Source organism: Vombatus ursinus, unplaced genomic scaffold (genome assembly GCF_900497805.2).
Source record: "Vombatus ursinus unplaced genomic scaffold, bare-nosed wombat genome assembly UNPS02014884.1, whole genome shotgun sequence".
NCBI lineage: Eukaryota > Metazoa > Chordata > Mammalia > Diprotodontia > Vombatidae > Vombatus > Vombatus ursinus.
Genome location: NW_020954662.1, coordinates 1578973 through 1590800, shown reverse-complemented (window position 1 = coordinate 1590800; position 11828 = coordinate 1578973). Strand labels below are relative to the sequence as shown.

The window sequence follows — 11828 nt, the reverse complement described above, 5'->3', positions numbered from 1 at the left end:
ACAGTATATTAGCTAGAACCTTAGAGTGCCCCCTAAAATTCCATCCTCATTTTGCTAGAGGAGTGGCTGAGGCCCAAAGACATGGGGCCACTTGCCCTCGGTCACACGGCCAGTAATGGATGGGGGGCTAGAATCCAAGCCCCTTATTCTTAGTGGGAAACTTATCTTTCTTCTAGTAGCTTCTTTTATTTATTTTAATTTTTCTCTTCTGTCATGAACTTAATAACCAACAGAGACATTTTAAGATCCAAGGAACACGAAAGAGGGTTACATAAGACACTGTGAACTTCTGTCACATACTGTTGGGTTATTTTAAGAACTATATATTAAGTTTAGCAAGGTAGTAACAAGACAGTTGGGGGTTTTCTGTCATCTTTTATACCTCGTGGCTTTCTTCTGTGCATTTTTGAAAAAGGTTAAGTTCTTTCAGTGTTTTGTGATGCTCTTTTCCTCCCTCTCATGTCTATTCTAATGCTCTTCCTCAGGCCCCAGAGGTGAGCCTTTGTGGACTGGGGCTTCCCTCCCCACCAGGCCCTTGAAGGGTCCTCCTCCCTTGCCCTCCAAACTCCTTTCCTCTTGTTGTGCCTTTAGGGAACAGGAACCCTGTCTGTGTCTGCCTTTGCTCTGTTCCTCATTGTACTCTTTCTGTCTGTTCTGTGTTTTCGGTCTTACGGTTGAGGCCCCTGAGGATGACAGTAAGCTCTGCTCCCGGAGTTAAGGCCCCACCTGGCCACCACCCACAGGTGGGAACTGGCTGTACTCAGTTCCTGTGTGGGACTCAGGGGCTCTGGGCCCCTGCAGCCAGGACTGTCGGAGCTGAGCCATGCCAGGCTTAGCAAGAGCAGGAAAAACAGGTTTTAGAGTACAGCCATCCAGACCGACCTCCCACACATCACTGCTTCATGCCCAGAGTTTAACCCTGCAGGAAACAACAAGAGGAGGCTGGGGGCCATCTGTGCAGCCAGTGTGGACATCGTCAAAGGCCCTTTTGTGGCTGAGCCTGGCCTGGCCTGGACAATACCTAAGTTTATGAGGCAGTCTATGAGTAAGAGTGGGGGGGGGGGGTGGGAGGGTGTGTGTGTGTGTGTGTGTGTGTGTAAAAGAGAGACAGAGAGGGGAAACAGAAAGAGAGGAGGAAAGGGACAGAAAGAGGAAGGGAGAGGGAGAAGAAAGACAGACAGAGATAGAGAGGCAGAGAAAGGGAGACAGAGAAAGAGGAGAGAAGGAGAGAGAGAGGAAGAGAATGAGAGGAGGGAAGGGAGGGAGGGAGAGAGAGGGAAGGAGAAAGTGTAAAGGAGGAAGGATTAGAGGAGGGAATAGAGAGAGAAAGTGAGAGAAGGAGAGAAGAGAGAGAGAAGGAGAGAGAAAGAAAGCTACAGAGAGAGAAAGGGAGGGAGAGAGGGTGGGAAAGGAAGAGAGGGAGAGAGACAGAAACGGAGAGCTCACTATTTGTCAGGAACTTTGCTAATCACTGAGGATACAAATAAAAGCTAGGAAGCCAGCTCCTGCCCACAAGGAGCTTACGATCTATTGGAGGGAGATAATGCATAGAGTGGAGCTGGAAAGGGGAGAGGAAGACACAAACCATGGAGAGGCTGGAGAAGTCAAGGAAGTGCTGTGGGACAGAGCAAGATGAGACCAAAATGGGCCCCTCCAAGTCAAGGACAGTTCCAGGAGCAGACTACCATTATCTAGTGGGGAGGGAATGGCCCCAGTGGAGATGAGTGTAGAAAGAAGATGCGTGGGAAATAGAGCAGCTTGGAAGCACAAAGACCTGGGTTCAAATTCTACCTTAGGCACTTAATAGCTTTGGAACTCTGAGCAAGTCACTTAACTCCTTTGTGCCTCAGTTTTCTTATCCATAAAACAATTTTTAAACCTCAAAGGACTATGGAAATGGGAGTTACGATCGATCTTATTATTGATGGGATAGAGATGGTGTGGTTCCGTGAGTGGGGCCCCAAGCACTTACTTGCTGCGTTGAGAGCCCCATCTAAGGATTGCCTTGTCCCACTGGACCCCAGCTCCAACCTTGTTGCTCCCTGATACTGTCCCTGAATCCCAACTTTCCTGTTCCCACCTCTGGGTCTCTTTAGGATGACAGCATAGAATAGAGTCAGTTGGGTGGAGAGGCAACAGCCCTGGATTCTAGCCCAGGCTCAGTCACTCACATGCTAGGAGACTTTGGACAAATCACTTTCCCTCCCTGGGTCTCAGTTTCCACAGCTATAGATTGAGAGCTCTGGATTATTCCATTCCACAAGCACTTATTAAGCACCAACTGTATACCTGCTATGGTACAACAGGTGCCACACTTGTGGTAAGTGCTAGTGATACAAAGACAAAAATAACGCAGGTTATACTGGGTAGAATATAGGACTTGGAGCCAGGAGGACCTGGATTTGAATGCCATCCTAGACTAGGTGGGTGACTGGACAAATCACTTAACCTCTCAGGCCTCAGTTTCCTCATCTGTAAATTAAAGGAAATCAGATGCAATCACCTCTAAGGTCCCTCCAGCTCTAAAGCTATGACACCCTGGTCCTAGTAAGTTTATATTCCACTAAACTACATATATGTGTGTATATTTGAATGTATATGTATATGTGTATATATACACATACATCTATAATATACATATATAAAATATAGAATATATGTACATATGTATATCTATGTATATAGATATATATCAAGATCTCTTCAAGCTCTGTTTATAGTCTGAGCCAATGAGACACATCTCCTTAGCTTGAGGCCCAGAGAGGGATATATAACTTGCCAAAGGTACCATAGCATATTTTAGTGACAGAATGCCCCTCCCCTTGAAACTTCTATTGGCCTAGTCATGCGCTACCCTCTTGCCTTCAGATATTGGGCCAGGCACCCCCTGCCCATCCCAGGCAGCTCTGATCATGTCATCAGTACATATCCCTTAGTACTAAAATGCCTGTTATGCACTTTATTCCAATAAGTCTCATACCTGTGATGCTATTTAAGTGAATCTAAATCCCTTTTCAATATGTCATCTCTTCTCAGACTCTAAGGGACAGAGGTTAGGAACTATTCCCCCCTGTTCTCCCTTCCTGCCCAATTAAACTGATAACTTCCCAAATCTCCCTTCAGACTGGACAGTGCCCAAGGACAAGGACTGTGTCTCTTCTTTCCAAGGCAGGAAGTTGGGGGGGGGGTCCTTGACTATGAGGGCAGACACAATAAATCCCCCCCTAGACTGAAAACTCTCCCAGGGCAAGAGGTGGGATTTCCACCCTCAGCCTGAGTAATCAATGAAGGCAGAGACTAAACCTTCCTTCTCTTTCACTTCAGGCTTGGGGATGAGGGAAGTCTCAGAGGTCTGGGAATGGACTTCCACCATCATCTTGGGAATCCTTCCAAGTGAAGACAATGTCTCCCTCCTCAGACTGGGGGCTCCCCAAGGATGGGGATCAAATCTTCCTCTCTTTATTCTCCCTAGGGCCTCTACAAACAAAACACGCTCAATAAATGTCAATTACTGTGGAACCTTCAGCAAATTACCTCACATCTCAACCTGCTTCTTGAAAATGGGGCAGGAGAAGCTTGGGTAAGTAAGAACACAGAAAAAAAATGTTCTTGATTTCTCTCTGAAGGCTCCCTAGCTACCTCCAAAAATCCAGTCAACTCAATGCATTGTTCATTCACTCCACTGCCAACTGCCCCCATGTGAGATAAATCCAACTTTCAACCAGTCCAAAAACTGAAAATCCAACACTCAGAGGAGAACCTGGGACCCCACAGGAAGTTCCCGGGGTCTGAGCCAGAGGAAGGGGGGCACACCAACAAGGGAGATGGAGACTTCTGGTTTGGAATACTCTGAGGGATGCCTGGTCATCCCTTTGCTTGGAGCTGACCACCTTCAGCCATCTAAGACAGAAAGAGCCCCCATTTTAGAATTAAGAGAACCATCTCTGCAGTATACTGCTGGTGGGAGCTGAGCCCCCACCTCTCATTTGTAAAAACAAAATAATAGCACATGCACCGCCTGCTTCTCTGGATGTGGTGAGGAATCTAACCTTCATGCTCCAGAGGTATGTGTATCAGGTACATCTCTGGGTGTGGGAGGAGATGGAAAGAAGGGATTTTACAGGGAAATGGAACTCTTCCAAAAGAGACAGGCAAACTAGCCTACAATTTAGCAGCTTAGAAAGTGTCCTGGGGCACTTTGAGGCCAACAGACATGTCCAAGGTCACATAGCCAGTTTCTCTCCAGATCCAGCTCTCTATCTGAGCCAATCACCTAATATGTGGTAGACATTTCATAAGTTTTTGTTGATTTGAACTGAATTGGACTGGACTGGACTGGATTAGACAGAATGAACTGACCTGGCACAGTGGAAAGAATTATTGACTCTGGAGTTAGAAGACATCTCCAATTATTGCCTGTGTGAGCATGGGCTAGTCATTTAATGTCCCTGGACCTCAGTTTCCTCGCCTGTAAAAAGGGAGATGGCAGACTAAATGATCTCTCCAATCTCTTCCATCTCTAGATCTATAATCCTACTATATATAATCTGTCGTTTAGGGTCTATCCCCAAAGACTTGGCCAGGGAAAGCTGGGAGAAAAACCCTATGCTCTAGGATCCTATAAAAAGAATTCTCCCACGTGCCCATGACTTCCACTGAGGTAGATAGCAACTCAGAATTTAATAGATGGTCTTTGTCAATTGCTGTGGACCAAAAAAGACATGCATCCTCTGGTATCCAGCCCGATGAGATGCGTCTCTGCATTGGGTTAAGCTGGTCCTCAGCCATCAAGCACAGTCTAATGCAGAGAAGGAGCTGATCTGCATCTGCAAAGGGACTTTCCTCATCGGGGAGTTCCCTAGACCCCTATCCTCAGCCTTTCCAGCTTGCATGGTTAGCCTTGACAGAGCTGGCATAGTCTAGATAGGGTCACCTCCAAACTGGGATAAAGAGGCAAAGGCAAAGGGTTTCCCTGGAGGAGTTGATGTGAGGAATTCACTGAATAAAGTTTTGACTGAGTACTCTAGACATGGGAGTTGTCATCGGCATCATCTTCAGGATGGCCTCCCAGGAAAGAAACAACCACACCCTGGCTTTGAGTTCCTTGGACAAGTCATTTCATTCCTCTGTGCCTCAGTCTTAACATATATATACACATACATTCACTAACTTCTTGGTGCCCAGGGTCACAAAATGTGTCAGAGTCACAAAAGACAGTGCTTGAACCTAGGCTTTCCTGATTCTAAGGGACAGACGTTTACTTCTGGATAGCAATGATGTCTCTCTATCCCTGTTACATTTGAGGAAATTGAGGCACAGAGAAATGATGCAGACATCTGTTTACTTCTGGATAGCAATACTGTCTCTCGATCCCTGTTATATTTGAGGAAACTGAGGCACAGAGAAATGATGCAGAGGACTCTCAATTTTCTGCTAATGAAGGTAAATGGCTCCTCTGTGACTTAAAAGTTAGGAAAGATGCCTAGAACCCTGAGAAGTTCAGTGATTTGCCCAGAGACATACAACCACCAAGTGTCAGAGGGGAGACTTGAACCCAGGTTTTCCTGTCTCAGAGGCCAACTCTGTACCCATAGATGAAAAGTGATCATAAGTATGAGCTATTTTTATCTGTTTCCAAATAGGAAGGAGAAAACATCAGCAGTCTGAGTGCCTTCATTAAGTCTAGTCCAAATCTCTCCTGCTGCAAGATTATAAGTCTCCTTGAAGTCCTTCTCCCCATGCCTACCTAGCTCCCACTTTCCCATATTAGTCCTTCCTGACCCAGGTTCTAGTCTAACCCTCTCCAATTCCCACGCATGTCAGGACATCACCCTCATGTTGGCTTTGGTCCTCTCTGAAAATGAAGGATGAACAACTGGGCCCCCATGCTAGCCCCTGGCTCTGTTTCTACTGTACAGCTCAATGAAGGGTGCACAGTAAAACCTCAGGGATTGTGTAGACCAACCTCCTTGACTTAAAGATGAGAAAACAAGGGGAAATGGCACACCCAGGGTCACACAGCTAATCGGCAGAGCAGAGAATTGAACCCAGGTCCTAATGTCATAGGTTCAGAGCTGTCAGGAGCCTTTGGGGTCACCCAGTTTGGCCCTTTCCTTTGACAGAGGAGGAACCCACACTCCAGATGCATTGCATGATTTATTTGTCCTAGGAACAAGGGTCAGAGGTGGGATTTGAACCCAAAGCCTCTGATTCCAGATGCAATTCAATTTCTTCTGTAGCAGGCCAGTCCTCTGACTCCAAATCCAGGGCTCTTTCCATACAGCCCAGATTTCATCTGGAAGAGAAATCAGACTCCTGCTGCTTGGCCCCAAGGGCAGAACAAAGTCTCAACACAATCTAGTTGCAGAGAGACAGATTTCAGCTCAATGCAAGGACAAGCTTCTTAACAATTCAAGATTTCCAAAATGGAATCAATAACCTTGGAAGGTGGTGAGTTCCTCAGCACGGGAGGTCTTCAGGAAAAGGCTGGGTGGTCCTTTGTCAGGGATCCTGCTCTGAAATAAATGACTTCGGGCTTGAGGCCCCTGCTACTTTTGGATTGGAGGCTGTGGTTTTAGCCTGGCCTTGGCTGCGGATGCGGCTGCACCTGGCCAGCTGTGTTTTTTCAGCGCATTGATTAGGAATCAGCCACATGTTACCATAATGGGACCGTGGGGGCTTCAGGGCTGAGCTGAAGTGAGCGACAGTCAGCACTTCCCAGGATTGTGGATGATGAGCCTTCCCAGCCCCTCCTGAGCCATAAGACTGGGTCTATTGTTTCTGAGGACAAAGAAGAAGATGAAGGAGCCCAAGCTGCATCTACCTCCCCCGCAGGCCAGGCTGGTTCACCTGCTTTGGCACTGTACCACTGTGTAGGTTACCTAGGATTTACAGGTGGAAGGGATCTCAGGTAGAAATCATCTAGTCTATTTTACAAAGAAGGAAACCGAGGCCCAAAGAGGGAAAGTGATCTGCCCAGGGATTTTAGGGGAGAGAGATGCCTGGTAAACCTGCTCCAAACCCCAGCCCATGGCAACACCACCTCCCTCCTCACCCCTGGCCCTGACTGCCATTCCCAAAACTAACCGGAAAGGAGAGAGAACAATGGAACAATGAGAAGACCTCAGGACTGGTAGGCAGGAGATGAGTTCCAGTTCTGGCTCTGACATTAACTCGTTATCTCCTAGAATCCCAGACTTAGAACAGAAATGAACCTTAGACATAAGTCGTCTAGCTCAACCCCTTCATTGTGCAAACAGGTAAACTGAGGCCCAGAGAGGAGAAGAGACTAGCCCAAGCTCACATAGCAAGTGGCTGAGCTGGGATTCCACCTAGGTCTTCTGGGACTAGATCTCATGTTCTTTCCAGAGAAATATGCCATCTCTGACTGTCACACCGTCTGGGCCTCAGTGTCCTGTTGCGCAAAATGTGGGGATCAAGTTAGGGGACCACTGAAGCCCTTCCAGCTCTAGTATCTTATGTTCCAAGCATTCACTGAACTCTAACACTTTATGTTCTAGGGTCTTTTCTAACATTCCATGTTCTAAGGCTCCTTCCATCCCAGACGTCTAGGTTTTAAAATCCTATGTTCTTAGGCCCTTCCCAGCTCTGACATTCTGTGCTCTAAGGGCCCTCCCAGATCTGATATTCTCTGTTCTAAGACCCCTCCCAACTCTGACATTCTGGGTTCTAAGGCCCTTCTAGGCTCTGACATTCCATGTTCTAAGGCCCTTCCCAGTTCTGATATCCTGTGTTATAAGGTCCCTCCCAGCTCTGACATTCCAGGATCTAAGGCTCCAACCAAATTTGGCATTCTATGTTCTAACATTCTGTGTACTTTACAAGCCTTAAAGCATAAGATAAACGTGTAGCTTGTGCTAAATTATCATTCTCTTTTCTCTCTCTTCATCCCTTTTTGTCATAAGAGAAGACACTAAGCCCCAGGGAGGGCAGGAGATTTGCAGGCACTTTCCCAGCTAGTGTCAGAGCAGAGATTGGAACCCGGGATCTTCTGACTCTTAGCCCATGTATGGGTCTTTCTGAGCCACATCATGCTGTTTGCCTGAATTCTTGATCTTCTCAGCCCTGAGAACACCCAGGCTGGGGATGGAGATAGAAGGGTGACAGAGATAGAGATCACACCTCTCTCCCACAGTCACCCTCGCTTTTTCCCACCCTTTGTCCACAAACCTCACCATCTGCTGTGTAGACACGCATGCCACCCCCTACACTAAAGCTCAGGCCCAGAGCCCTGTGCGGGCCCTTCCCAGAAAGCCTTCGGAGGCACATGCCAGGATGTGCTACTCTTAATGCAGAAGGCAAAACTAATCCTCTTTAAGATCGGTCTGTTTATTTGCATCACAGGCGCCTGAGTTAGATTGTTTTATTCTCCCCCCTGAGCAAACTGAAGAGTTCTCAATTTATCCTCCCGGCACAGAGAAACACCAGATTGTCAGCACCCAGGCGCACACACAGCCGCCCAATATAGTCTTCCAATTATCTTTTAATTTTGTTCCTGTCTTCATTTGTTTATTCCACTTTTTCCAAGAAGAAAAAAAGAAGCTGTGATTTACAGAGTTCAAAGCCAGCCAGCGGGAGCCGGGCTTTCGTGTTCACCTGCTCCTTGGCTCACAGGGAGAGAGTTGCCCCCGCCTCCCACCTGCAGCCCCCCGGAAGCCAGCCAGAATGATGCTTCTCCAAGGACCCAGAGGTGTAAAGGTTCCTTCTGGTGTCTCCTGAGTGGACTGAGGGGCCCCTAGGGAGTAAAATGGGGTGGGAAAAGTCTCTCTCTCTCTCTCTCTCTCTCTCTCTCTCTCTCTCTCTCTCTCACACACACACACACACACACACACCAGGTTCCAAGGGAAGAAGGAAGTGAGGGTTCAATTGAGCTGGGATAACCCACAGACCTCTGGGAAGTTGGGGAGGGGGGTGAAGGGAAGAAGGTCAAAGAGGACTCTGTGCCTACCCTCAAGGACCTACATTCCAATGGAGAGAACATATAAAATTATTGAGGACATACAAGATATATACAGAATAGATGGGAAGTAATCAGAGTTAGTAAGACACTAGAGGGGGGAGGATGGAGCTTTATAGAACGATGATTCAGTGATGTTAGCTTCAAATTAGTTTTTGTGCCTGTTACTAAAAAGATGCAGCAAGGGTGCACAGGAGACCCCCTGATCAAATGGATGAGTCCAGCCCCCCAGGCCATGGGATAAGATAACTGACTCTTGTCAGAAGGGAGCCCCTCTGTGGATGGGGACATACCCAAATGGATTTGGAGGGCCTTTCTAACAGCCCAGCTCTTTGAATAAACGTGGGTGGACCGATTATTTCCACCAAGTTTTCAGATTGACCTGGGCTGAAGTCCATCATTCTCTGAAAACACCTTCCTACTCTAAATTCAATTCCATGACCCTTTCATAGACTCGTAGACTTAGAACTGGAAGGGACCTTAGAGGCTAGCTAGCCCAACCTGCTCAGAAAAGGGGTAAATCAAGTTTCGGAAAGGTTAAGCAACTTTGCTCAGGATTATACAGTTAGCAGGTGTCTGAGATTTTAATTCAGTTCTTCAGAATTCCAAGACTATTTAACTCTCTGTCCAGTATGCTACACTACCTAATATGCTCAAGCCACAGTATTGGGTACTAAGATATGAAGAACCCCCCAAAAAAATTCCTGCCCTCAAGCAGCTTGTAGTCTACTGAAGAATCACAATAGGGAAAGAGGCGATTGGAGAGGGGAATAAGCTCTAACAGCTAAGGGGATGTGGGAAAGGTCCCATAGCAGGTAACACCTCCTGAGCCAAGTCTTGGAGGAGAGTGGGAATTCTGATAGGGAGGCATTCTGGGCACAGGAGGCAGCCTGGGCTAAGGCACAGAGTCAGGGTGGCCCCAGCCCATAGGACTCATTCCCTCTTCTCAGCTCTTCCTGGTCCCTTACCCTTCATTTCTGACCTGTATTCCTTCCCTTTCCTTCGAGAAGACTTTTCTTGCCCCTGGCTCTGAGGACTCCTTATTCTATGCTCCCTGGGGAACCACACTCAATTGATTTTGTGAAAACATATCAGTCAAAATAATATTAGAGGGAGCTGTCAGTTCCATGTGAGCTAGATGTCACTGGGAGAAGTCAGGACTCGGAGGCAGAAGGCATGTCCATTAACCTCTTGGAACCTCACTTTTCAAATCCATGAAACAAGGATGACAGGTTTTCCTCCCTACTTCAGAAAGTTTTTCCCCCGTGGGATTTAGAGCCAGAGATGCACCAATGAGTAGGGAATGACTCTGACCCATACTGGCTGAGTGGGCCTGGGCAAGTCACTTCCCAGAGATAGAAGTGACATGACTTTGCTGAAGTAGAACTAGTTGCAGCGGCAGGGGCAGAGCCAGAATCTGGAACCCTGGCCCTCTGACTCCAAATCCAGGTCTCCATTCCCCATATTTGGAATGATCTGACTCCTCACAGAGCCCCTTTCTTCCTTTGACAGGCAACTCAGCCACCATCTTCTACATGGATCCTTTGCATATCCCCCCAATAACTTGTGTCCTCCCTCCCAAATATCTTGTATTTATTTGTATTTATTCTCTTTATATTTATTCTGTGTGTGCTTATATGTGTACATACTGTCTCCCCAGATAGAATGTAAGTTCCCTGAGGGTAAGGACTATTTGATTATTCTCTTTTGTATCCCCAGTGCCCAGCCAGTAATAAATGCTTATTGATTGATTGAGCCGCACTGCCTCCGACTAGTGAGGCCCAAGCGCATATAAAATACTTTGTAAACCTTAAAAGAGCCATGTCATTATCTTATTATCCTTAGTAAAATGCTGAAAATAGGTGATTGGCCTACGGTGTCCCTGAAAGGTTTGGTGATAATGCGTTAAGGAAGTCATTGGAAAACGATGTTGGTCCGGCCACCTTCATGCGGACGTGCCTGTACTAATCTATACCTGCTTGTTTGTCATGCCTTGGTAAATAAGTGCGTTCATTATTTCTCCCACAGGTTCTGCCCATATCCAAACACTCCAAAGGGAAAGGACTGTAATAGGATGTCTATATTTATTGACAGTGCTACCCATCACCCAATTGGAAATCTAAGTAACTGAAGCCCCACTTGGTTATCTGACCTGGAGCAGAGACCCTCTCAACTACATCACAAACGAATAGTCATCCAACCTTTATCTGAACTTCTCGAGTGATAATGAATTCGCTAGGTGGAAAGAGCAAAAGGGCTTGGATCAGAAGGGATTGAGTTCAAATCCAGCCTCAAACACTTATTAGCAGTGTGACCCTAGGCACTTCACCTGTGTCTGCCTCAGTTTCCTCTACTGTAAAATAAAGATTATGATAGTACCTACTCTCCAGGCTTGTTATGATTTCCTACCCAACTGCACTCACTCTGGACGTCGGTAGAACTCATTCTAATCAGCTTCTCCACTCGAATTCATTTTGTATTTCTTCAAATTCTCTGCCATGCCCCCACACTGAGTATCTTCCCTCACCCCTTTTCAGCTTTCTTTTGTATATTGTCTTCCCCTATTAGAATGTAAGCTCTTTTGAGGGCAGGGACTGTCTTTCTTTTTCTGATTTGTATTCCCAGTGCTTAGCACATTGCCTGACAAATATTGTTTTTATAGTTGGGTCATTTTAGTCATATCCAACTCTCCATGACCCTATTTGGGATTTCCTTGGCAGAGATACTGGAGTGGTTTGCCATTTCCTTCTTCAGCTCATTTTACAGATGAGGAAACTGAGGCAAACAGAGTGAAGTGACTTGCCCAGGGTCATACAACTGGTAAGTACCTGAGACCATATTTGAACTCAGG

The 11828-nt window shown here is 46.7% G+C and overlaps 1 long non-coding RNA gene across 1 annotated transcript; it reads left to right on the top strand.

The window, feature by feature from the left end:
• The first annotated feature begins 913 nt into the window (after positions 1-913).
• Positions 914-11535, top strand: LOC114028471. The gene is made up of 3 exons (XR_003567363.1): positions 914-1045; positions 3473-3580; positions 11006-11535. It is a non-coding gene; the product is annotated as an uncharacterized LOC114028471 (long non-coding RNA).
• Positions 11536-11828: the final 293 nt, after the last annotated feature.